The sequence below is a fragment of the Dryas octopetala genome, chromosome 1, assembly GCF_963921425.1.
Source record: "Dryas octopetala chromosome 1, drDryOcto1.1, whole genome shotgun sequence".
In the NCBI taxonomy this organism is placed as follows: domain Eukaryota; kingdom Viridiplantae; phylum Streptophyta; class Magnoliopsida; order Rosales; family Rosaceae; genus Dryas; species Dryas octopetala.
This window is the reverse complement of record NC_141366.1, coordinates 22,376,782-22,387,817: the sequence shown is the minus strand read 5'-3', so window position 1 is coordinate 22,387,817 and position 11,036 is coordinate 22,376,782. Positions and strand designations below refer to the sequence as shown.

At 34.0% G+C, this 11,036-nt stretch overlaps 1 long non-coding RNA gene across 1 annotated transcript; it reads right to left on the bottom strand.

The window, feature by feature from the left end:
• Positions 1-6,722: 6,722 nt before the first annotated feature.
• Positions 6,723-9,236, bottom strand: LOC147299175 (uncharacterized). The gene is made up of 3 exons (XR_015120093.1): positions 9,023-9,236; positions 8,311-8,454; positions 6,723-7,021 (listed from the first exon to the last, which is right to left on the bottom strand). It is a non-coding gene; the product is annotated as an uncharacterized LOC147299175 (long non-coding RNA).
• Between the last annotated feature and the right edge of the window lie 1,800 nt (positions 9,237-11,036).

Genomic DNA, 11,036 nt, shown 5'->3' with positions numbered 1-11,036 from the left:
GATTCCGTACATCCTTATCCTATGAAATTAGCTTTGCATGAGCATAAAGGCGCGCATTGTGTTAGGATGCATCATTAGCTAGTTGACCATTGCAACTTTAATCAATTTTCTTATGTCCCTAAAGGAATTAGAAAGTAGTTCTTAATTAGTGTTTGACTTATACATAACATAACCAATTAATTACTATTGGGTTAAGGGTTCGGGTATTTCAATGGTTGTTTGAATGATATTAATTTGGGTAGCAATATGGTGCACATATTCTTCTTTATCAATACTTTCTACATACTTTGTAATTGCCAATCTTATCACACGTAGATTAGTTAAAGGATGCCGGCCATGTTCCATGTGGTCGTTGAGATTTTCTTTCACTAGTGCTTAGCCCGTCAATTAATTTAGATAAGGGTCGCCATTCGTGTTAGTTGGCTATGTTCGTGTTCGTATTAAATACTAGCTAATTGTAATTTGATTCGTTTAATTAATTGTGTTTAATGATTCAAAACTTATCCAATCCATTTCTAATTATGTCGTGTTGGAATTGACTCATATTTTGTGAATTAAAAAAATCAACATGAAGTTTCCTTTGTATTTTTTTAAAAAACTATCAAATATAAAATAAAAATCTACTGTGTCATGATACTAAAAAAAAGAACAATTCTATAATTATACAATTACTCACACAATACATAATAAAATTTGAAAAAATGAATCATTTTATTTAGATAATACTAGTTAAATGTGTTTATCATGTCAAAATTTATTCATATTTGACACTAGCTCGATCTATATATTATTCATGCATATGGGGTTCATGTCATATTCTTATTTGTGTGTCAAATAAGGGTCAACCAAAACTTGCTAATTTTGTGTCGAGTTCGAGTGGTATTATCTTGTTGTGTCAAACAACCCTACTTGTGGGAAGAGAATTTTGTCTTGATAGCAAATTTCACCTCTTCCTCTCATCTTTGGCTAGCTATCATCTTCTGTGGACCATTTAATGAGGTACGATACTTGATCAAAAGATGTGATAATTGAGAGGTTATTACATAATATAACTGATGAGAGGTGATTACAGGATATAACTGATGAGAGGTGATCAATGAATGTGATAGGTGATGGAAAGTGATTATAAAAACCCAAATTCTATCATTTTTGAGTGCCTCAAGTAAATCTAAAATCTATAATTTCAAAAAAAAAAAAAAAAAATCTGAGAAGAGGGGATTCGAAATAAAAAATACTATAATTATCTTAAACCCAAGACCTTAAAATATTGTTGAATTGAGAATGGAACAAAACCTTTTGCAAAAGTGTTGATATGTGACGAACTGGAGACTGTTAATTGGGTAGTTTTGGTGAGCTGAACAAAGTAAAGTGTGATTGTTAATTGGGTAGTTTTGGTGAGTTGAACAAAGTAGAGTAGTTTTGGTGAGTTGAACAAAGTAGAGTGTGATTGTTAATTGGGTAGTTTTGGTGAGTTGAACAAAGTAGAACAAAGTAGAGTGTTACTGTTAATTGGGTAGTTTTGGTGAGTTGAACAAAGTAGAGTGTACACACAGACACTTGGTGCCTAAGCAAATTGCTAGAAAAGCTGTTATTCAACTAGTGTGATAGATCTTAAATCAAAGGGCGTCAGCAGAAGCAACCGCTTCCGGTCCTTCCCTTTTATTTTATGCGAACTTTCTCGCTTGATGATAAACTTCCCAAGAAAATTATTTATCTTACTGGAAAAAATCAGGGTATGACAGAGGCAAAGGTGGGGAAAATTTGAAAAGGGGAGATATTCGCCCCCAACAAAGTGTTTCTTTTTGTGAAGCTTTATAACAAAGGCTTTAATAAAAACCACCTTTGATATTCTCATCAGAAGATCTTCCCCCATTATTGCACTGATTGGATGGTCTATCTGCTGGCACAGAAACAAAGACTGAAAGAAAAGAAAGGAAAGTGAAAGAAAAAGGGTGGGAAATGCCAGAATATGTTTGGAAGAATTCCCTCCTTTGCCTCCTTTCCATTTCATATTATGGGAATGGGAAGCCAGATTGGCCAATGAGAGCCTGCCACTCGGCGAAAAGTTTATGGGGACACGTTGCTAGGTGCTGGTTGCTTAAGGTAGGGGCCGTATACATTACGTGGTCCTAGCCTTTGACGACCAAAGCTCCCTTAGCCCAACATGATGGTGAGGCCATCGGTGGCTGTGGGTTGCCTTTTCAATCATGGGAATGAATGAACCACCCATCAACTATCAACCATACCACTAGGTATTGGTGGCCAGCCTAGCAGAATCTTGGTATATTCCTACCTAGCCTTCTCTGTGTGTGCGTTTCTTTGATTGCCTAGTTTACAAGTGTTCGTTCAGGCCACTTGGTATTTTGCTTTGCAATTTTATGGTCCATCTGCAACTACACAGAGAGAGTATATCTCATATTTGGAATGTTAACTTTTGTGCATAATAACGTATAATTTTTTGATATTTTTGATACATTATTAATTGGTTTTGAGTTGAATGCACTATACTTTTGAATATGATATTAGTGCATGCAATATCAAAGCCAACAATTACATATTTACTACATCACTAAATATAATTTATTTATGTAATTGGCTCAATCATGTAACACTTGAGGGAGCGCATTGAGAATACAAAATACTAAAGACACTCAATTATCACAATTTTTTGTTACCAACCCGTATGACACATAACCAGGGCATGAGTTGAGGAGTCGGGTGAGGCGACTGCCTCGGGCCCAAAATGTTTAGGGCTTCCAAAATTTGTATGACCTTTATATATTGTGTAATGTCTATTTAATTAAAAAAAATTCAATTCAAAAAATAAATTAGCCAAATTTAAAATAGCATCATCTATTTATTAAACTCACAGCTAATTACCAAGTTAACTTAACTAAAAACAATAATAAGTAAAAGAAATTCAAAATCCTAATGCTAAAAATCGGGCGGTTGGTGGCCCCCTCGAGAGTTGCGGGGTAACTCACACTCAAAACTCCTCCGACACTCAAAACTCCTCCGACACGAGTCCTAGTCGTTGCGGTGCGGTCCATTTTCCGGCTAAAAAACGTGAAACCCCGCTCCATTGTTTATTTATGGTGATCATGAAACCCTAAGTATTTTTGTTTTGGTTACATTTTATTTGTTGTTTGGTTATGTTAAAATCTTAATTTTGATTTTTTTTTTTCTCTAGTAAATACTCATAAACCATTAATGATTTATGAGTATTTACTGGAGAGAAAAAAAATCAAGTGTATGTACGTTGAGGGTTGAGGGTCTCACTTTTATGGTTCGCTTCGGGCTCTCAAACTCTCAACTCTGGCCATGCACGTAATGTGACAATTTCTTATTTGTTGTAAATAAACAGATTACTCATTAAGAATAGAAACCATATGGGGAATCATTGCCTTAAGTAACAATATATAATTTGATACGCTTCTTTATCTACCCATTATCAATTGATTATGAGTTAAACAATCTACCTTCGATGTTTTAGCTAGATGAATCACAAAATATCTAGAATGAAATTTCTGTTCGTTGCAAGAAAATGTTTGTTTATTAAATTCCAAAAATCTATCTTCAAGACTGTTCCCCAATCAAGAAATTGACCAGTAACCTTTTTTGTTTCCTGATCGTAGGGTGACATATATTTTCTCCAGCGAGGTATATTTTCTGAGGTGAAAGCTTCAAATGTTATTGTACTTTGAAGGGGATATTAATTGAGAAATTTTATGCTATAAGAATATGTAGAGCCCAAAAGGCAAAATACAACATCATGTAAAGAGGATATAATTTTTTGTTTTCACCTACTTGATGCAACTAGTGTTTGGAATTTTAAAGGCCCATTTAGAGATGTACTAATGTTGGCAAGGGGAGAGGATAGAGAGAAGTGAAGGGGCAGAAAGAGGAAAAATATCTTCAATGATTTTTTTTTTAAATGCTTAATTTGAGCAGTAGTCCTTCAACTTTTTCTTGATTCTCACTTTAGTCCTTCAACTTATTTTTTAAATTGAGAGGTCCTTAAACTTTTCTAATTTTCCCACTTAGTCCATTCCGTATATTTCGTTTACATTTCTATTAATATTGGTCGCGTGCCTCTCACGTGAGTACGTGACCACTTTTTTAAGGACAACAATGTTTATCCACATATGTATTTAAGGCTGGGTATGGATTTTTGGCACAAATGGAGGTCGGTAATATATGGAGGGACGTTGGGCGAAATAACTTGGGTTACCGGATGGCGAAGTTGATAGTGTCCATAGACGATTTTGCCCATAAAAAAGTGGTCACATGAGAGGCAAAGAATTGAGAAAATCTAAACAGATCAAATGGACTAAAGTAAGAAAATTGGAAAAGTTTAAGGACCATTCGGTTTTAAAAACGAGTTTGAGGACTAAAGTGAGAATCAAGGAAAAGTTAAAAGACCATTGCTCCAATTAAGCCTTCAAACAAATGGAAAAGAAGAACTAAACTAATTTTTAAATATTTTTTAATTTTAATTCTATCTTCAATTCTCTTTCTCCAACTATCACATTTCTTTTGGGTATCATTTCTCATTTCTCTCGTTTTTATTCTGTTTTCTTTCTTTAATTTAAAACAGGGGACAAACTTAAAAGTTGTCGAATGGGACTTTTAGCTTTTGATTTCTCATTTTAGCATTTGCGACTTACTTTTTATTTATATTAAATTAGAAGACATGAAAATTCAACAAATATTGCCAAAATTCTGTATAACAAAGTAGGTTAAAGCAACCTAATACATAAAACAAATATGAATTATGAAGTTTACCTTAAAATTTTGCACTTAATAAAGTGATTGGCCCCGTATAGATTTTTCATGTTACAAATAAAACAGCAGTGTAGGGTATGGGATCCCCGTTAGGGTAATGTGTTTAGTTTTGATTACACGGCACATAACATCCCGTTGCTTTTGTTGGTATATATACAATTAATTTTATAATTCGTTGTCCAAAGGAAGATTGCAAAATCATCTATTCAAATTAATGGTAGCTGCTGTAGAAGATATTAGTAAACACTTTATGGCTTTATGGTTGAAAGGATTTTAGTGTGTTTAACATTTTTTTACTAATTAATTTCCACATAACATTAATTTCATTTTTTTAATATTTAATTTTTTTTTTTATTACATTGAAGGGAATCAAGCTCTAGACCTAGCCTAATCCTAACTATTACCTAATCCACCCTCACCACTTGGACTAAGGTAAAAGTTATCTCAACAAAAAGTATTTGTAGTTAAGAGTTATTGGGCTTTTAAAAAAAAAAAAAAGATATGTGTGGCTGTAGTTGTGCCACATTAGTGGGACTGAGGAATTCCTCCTTCCATGCATATTGGACCGAGGGAAGTATTATCCAATATTAATTCTAGAATTCAGATAAATAGAAAAAATATATATAATATATATATATATATATATATTGATGTTTGGATAGAGAAAGAAATACTAACCTTACTCTAGAAGATTGAAAAACAACCAAGGACAAATTTGACAAGTGAATTAATAAATAACATTAAAAGAATAAAAAATAAAGAGTAGTGCATAATGATTTTTTGGAAATGCTATTAAGGGTAAAACGATAATTACTCATAAATTTGTGTGGGTCCATAACATCACGTGACATGTTGAGTTAGTGTTATTAATCTATTCAAATTATAGTAGGTGTATAATTTTTTGGTACAAGTGAAGGCCAAAGGAATTATTCTATATAACCGTAATATCGCCACGTGGTGTAACTAATCCACGTGTTATAATATGGGTAGACAATAAATTTATACTACTGTTAGAGTTGATATAATAAATATATGTGTGTTATAATATAAGTGGATTAGTTGTATTACGTAACGGTGCTACAGTTATACAAAATAATTACTCGAGCCAAAAGCCTAAACGAAAAAACTACATCAAAACATCTCAAGACATGTACAGTTTCAATTATATTGTTTAGCTTTTAGGGTTTTAGATATTAATATATGTACATATGTTTAATTTGAGTAAATTGATAACATCATGTCAATATATCACATATTATTACAGTTGGCATGCCACATTGTTGCATTTCCAATTGGTTACTATTTTTAAACCCATCTTTTTTCTTAAAACCAACCCGTTCTTATCCTACATATCATGCATGTATTTTTTATCTTCTTATTCCAATTAAGTTCAATCACATTGCATACACTGTGCTTGATTCTTGTGGTTTTAGATAAAGCAAACATATTAACCAAAAGTTCCACATGCAGGACATGTCTAATCGATTACGTGACACACTAATATCATTAAAATCATGAAGATGTAGGATTCCCTAGCTAGCTCACAACTGGTTTAATTAATTAATTCGGTGAATCACTAAACTAATTATTCTTAATTAGTGGATCAACTTAATTAACATTTCTACAACACACACACTCACACAGTTTATATGCCTTTTCCGGCCACAACGGTAAATCATGAACAAGTGGTGGCCGACAACCGACATTAGGAATGAATGCCCTCATCACAAAGACAAAGTTTTAGGAAACGTCTTGTTTATATGCTTCATATATGTATGAATCATTATTAGGGCATATTTACAGTACAAATTAACCCGGCCAGAAAATTAAAAGTGACGATTCATCCACCATTCATTTCATAACTAAAATGATGCAGACACAGAAAAATGTTGGAGCAAAGCAAACTTTTAAGGCCAGATAATGGGGTGGGTGTGAACCACATGTACTATCTGTACGGCCAAAATCTTGCAAGATCTTGTGCTACTCTCCTTAGGATTGCGCTCAACAAGGAACCTACTCCCATAAGATAATGTTTCTTTTCTTTTTAATTCAAATTTATTAATTACATGAACAAGAAAGAACAAGGCCCACTAAAGGGCCTAACAAAGACCACTAAATTATATTTGAGTTTCACCTCTTTCGGTAATTCATGTTACAGTACTTAATCATCTTGGATGTATTGTGGTATATATATTGTGAGTAGATTTTCATCAACTTGAAATTTGACTGTAATGACCTGCAATAAATATAAAAAAAAACCTGAAAATTAATTAAATTTCGGTGTTGTATCTGTCGAAACTTTTGCAACAGTTAAATAAAGACTGGTGTAATCTGAGCTCTAATTGGGCCATAAGTACATTGGACTTTCACAAGTAAGGTCTACAATTATTAGACAATATACTCAATATTAGACAATAGTTTATTGGACGAAACACAATTATATTAAATTCACACACATACTAAAGTTCGGCATTATATATCTGAAAACAAAATGGATACTTAATTAGTTGGTGATCATGAAAAATGCAGATCGAATTTTTGAGACAACAAATATTTGGAATCCTACACATGTAATGAGCCATGGTCCATAATCAGACAAGAAGCCAAGAGACAAGGCAAAAGTTTTGGAGTGGTGGGAACATTAACATAGAGGAGGGAGGGAGGCACCAACTCAAAAAACAATCTTGAGGATGATGCTGCGGTCAGATCCTTGTCTACTTTGGATGAGACACCACTACCACTATCTTGGCAGTGTTGAGCTATAATGACTTTCATTATGAGTATGTATGTATCTTGCATTTTGTGTCCACATGCTCCCTTTGGAGGGTCCTTAATTGCATTCAGCAGCAAAATTCAGTGCAGGATTGGTTTGGCCTGGCTTTTTATGCAGATTAAGGATCCCATTTGACATGACTAATTATTTTGTTTCAGTTTTTTTAGAGTTTGAACTTTGAAGTATAACACTATTAGGATTATATAATATTAAATGGGTGGGTAGAAATAATTTTTTTAGGTTTGGTTGCTTATATTCATCAGAGAGGAGAGTCTTTGAGATTTAAAGCAGTATTGCCCAACTATGGGAGTCGCCTTTAGTGATGGGGGAAGTTGACTTATCCTATGTTAGGAGCATGGTCAAGGCCAATACTTGACCCTTGACTACTATCAGCCCAACTCGATTAATTCTACGAATGGGTTGGCCCAACTCAACCTTTAGATAATTTGGAGGGTTGGGTCAGACCTTTTTATTTCTTACATACGGACCGAAGTCCAAATGGCCCTAAACAACCACTACAAGCGGACCTATTTTTTTGATTCATAACTTACACCTTGTTCTTTCAATTTTTTTATAGTTTAGTATCCAATATTTTAATTTTGATACATACAATTTGCACTCTCGTTTGTTTGACTATTAGTTAGACGTTAAATGCTGATGTGTCAGAGACCCATGTTTTAGCCAACCACAAGCATAAATATTATACACATGGCCGGATTACATATATAACAAGAGTATAAGTTCCAAATTACCTGGCTCTAAGATCTATCAATTGAGGTAGCAATCCCACCAACAACTTGCCTAGACCTCATAGGCCATGAAGAGATGTGTGTCAGCCTTATAGGTTGGACAAAACGTGAGCCCGACATGTGACACATAAATATTTAACGTTTGACCTGATGGTTAGACAAACGATAATGTCAAATTATATCAAAATTAGAACCTTGGGTACTATATTGAAAAATTGAAAGAATTGGCTGCAAGTTATGAATTACTCAATCACCCCAAATCTTAAGGGTGTAAGTTGTAATTAACCCTATTTTTATGCCAAAATTTTGCTGACCAAAAGGTCATTAAGCCCTGTAAAAACTAGAGCGATTTTGGGTACTTTACTTCTAAAAACAGAACATGCATATTGGATAATATACATTTTTGGGCATATTCAGACATATTCCACTCATTGTCAGCTTAAGGTTACTTAGAATCCATTTATAAATAAGAAGAGAAGGGCGCGCATTAGACAACAACAACAATGACCAACACAAAAACAACTCTGCAATTTCTTCTTTCTCTTGAGCATGTACCCCATGTTAGAGAATATCATGGGATAGAGCAAGAAAAACAAATATGAAGAAAACGCAATGGAAAGTAGAGTTTAAAATTTTTTCTTTAATCAAACCCAAACATTGGATATGACTATATACTTTTATGTAACCCTATATATATGAACAAATAAATAAATACCTTCTTCCGTTCATCAATGGAGCTTTCTCTATTCATGGTGGCTTCCTTCCTCGGTCTATTCACCTCTAGCACCATAAGTATCGTGCCTCTAAGAATAGTCCACAAGTGCGTGAATCAAGTAAGGTAGATGAAAGAGGTGATTGAAAGTGCTATCTCCCAGTCAAATCTCTTCTTCCTCTATATGGCTGGCGGTATGGGGTGGGGTTTGGGTGTTCTTTTTGTTTTTTTCCGCTCTTTCACAACGCACAAGAAATAAAAGAATGTATTAAGAAGACCTAAATCTTACTGGACTATTTTCACTTATCAGGAATTAAGTAAAAACAATTCACCTTTTTTATTAGAAATAGAAAAACTAATTTTCCAATTAATCCTATAGGTGGCTGGCCATGTAGGGACGAGTGGGTTGGTTGAGATATTAATTTATTTATCCAAAAACAAAAATGCCAAGTCAAACTCGGTTGAACGTACTTTGGTTTTTAGTTTTATCCAAAACTAAAACCAAGTCAAATATCCCATTAATTCAAATTATAATTAATAATAATTACCAAATATAAATAGCTAATATATTTATTCATTTGGGCTTTGCATGTGATGCAATTAGCTTGGGTCTAGGTGAATGTGACCCATTATTAATTATATCTCTTAGCCCAATTCATAAAATTTGGACTCAATTAATTATTTAAAATAATTAATTCCAACCCAATAAGTATTAATTATTTCTTCTATATACCGGTCTTTTGCTTGGTCAATCATTCCTATATAGAGTGTGACCTTTTAGGTTCGAATTTTTCTAGAAGTAGAACTTAATTTCATAAATTAATTTCTTCTATCGGAAAAATTTTCAAAAATAAAAATAATTAATAAATGATATTTATTAATTAATTGTATATCCAACAAGTCATGAGTGATACCTAACAACATATCATGACTACCAATTAAGAACAATCAGAATGATGGTGAACCAATTCAATTATAAACCTTTCATATTATATCATTCTTTCATACAATAACTCGAACATAAACAATAGGGCATATAACCTTTTGTTAACCCCATATAGATGTTCATATGTCTTGACATCTTTTAACAAATGTTGTCCAATCTTATAATTTGGAAACGACATTTCTCGAATTATAATCTAATACTCTGACCAAATTTTTCTGGACAACTATCATATAATGTCACATAGGTTATTCGCCTTCTTTAAGAAAGGTGATAGATTCCTTGTTGTACTACAGTGAACCTTCGTACTGTAACTAGACCCGAGCCATACGTACTCTAAGGTGACTCGAGTATGGGTACATTATATAGTCAAAATCTAATCACAAATGCACAAGGTGAATCATAGTACCTCAGGTCAAAGGGTGATTTACGACATTATAATTAAGGATTCTTGTTTGACATTATGTAAATTTCCCTTCATTGGCCACGTTGAGTGAACTTAATTCCTAATAAGAATCCATTTGTTTTTCATAGTCACTACAAGAAAAGGGGGCATCAAGACCCTTATGATGTGTTTGGATGGAGGAAAAAAACTTGGAATTTAAACAAAACTCAGCATTTAAGAAATTACATGTTCTAATTTCCTTGTTTGGGTCAATAAATACAGAATTTTATAAATTCTAAGTGGAAAAAAAACTTGGGATTTGAAGGCTGTAAATTTCAACTTTAAATTCTAACTAAATTGGTGTCATTTTCAAAATTCTAATTTTTACACAAGAAAAATAAGTTGTGTCGACCATGTCGACACTACCACCACTGCCGCTAACGTCACCACCACTAACACCACCTCCGCCGCCACCACCCCCGCTGCCGTTGTCGCCGCCGCCACCACCACCACCAACATCAAGACCGCCACCATCACCGCCGCCGCCGCCACCACCACCATCACCATCACCATCACCATCACCATCACCATCACCATCACCACCACCATCACCGCCGCCACCACCATCACCGCTGCCACCACCATCACCGCCATTGCCGACACCACCACCACCACCTCCACCGCCAACA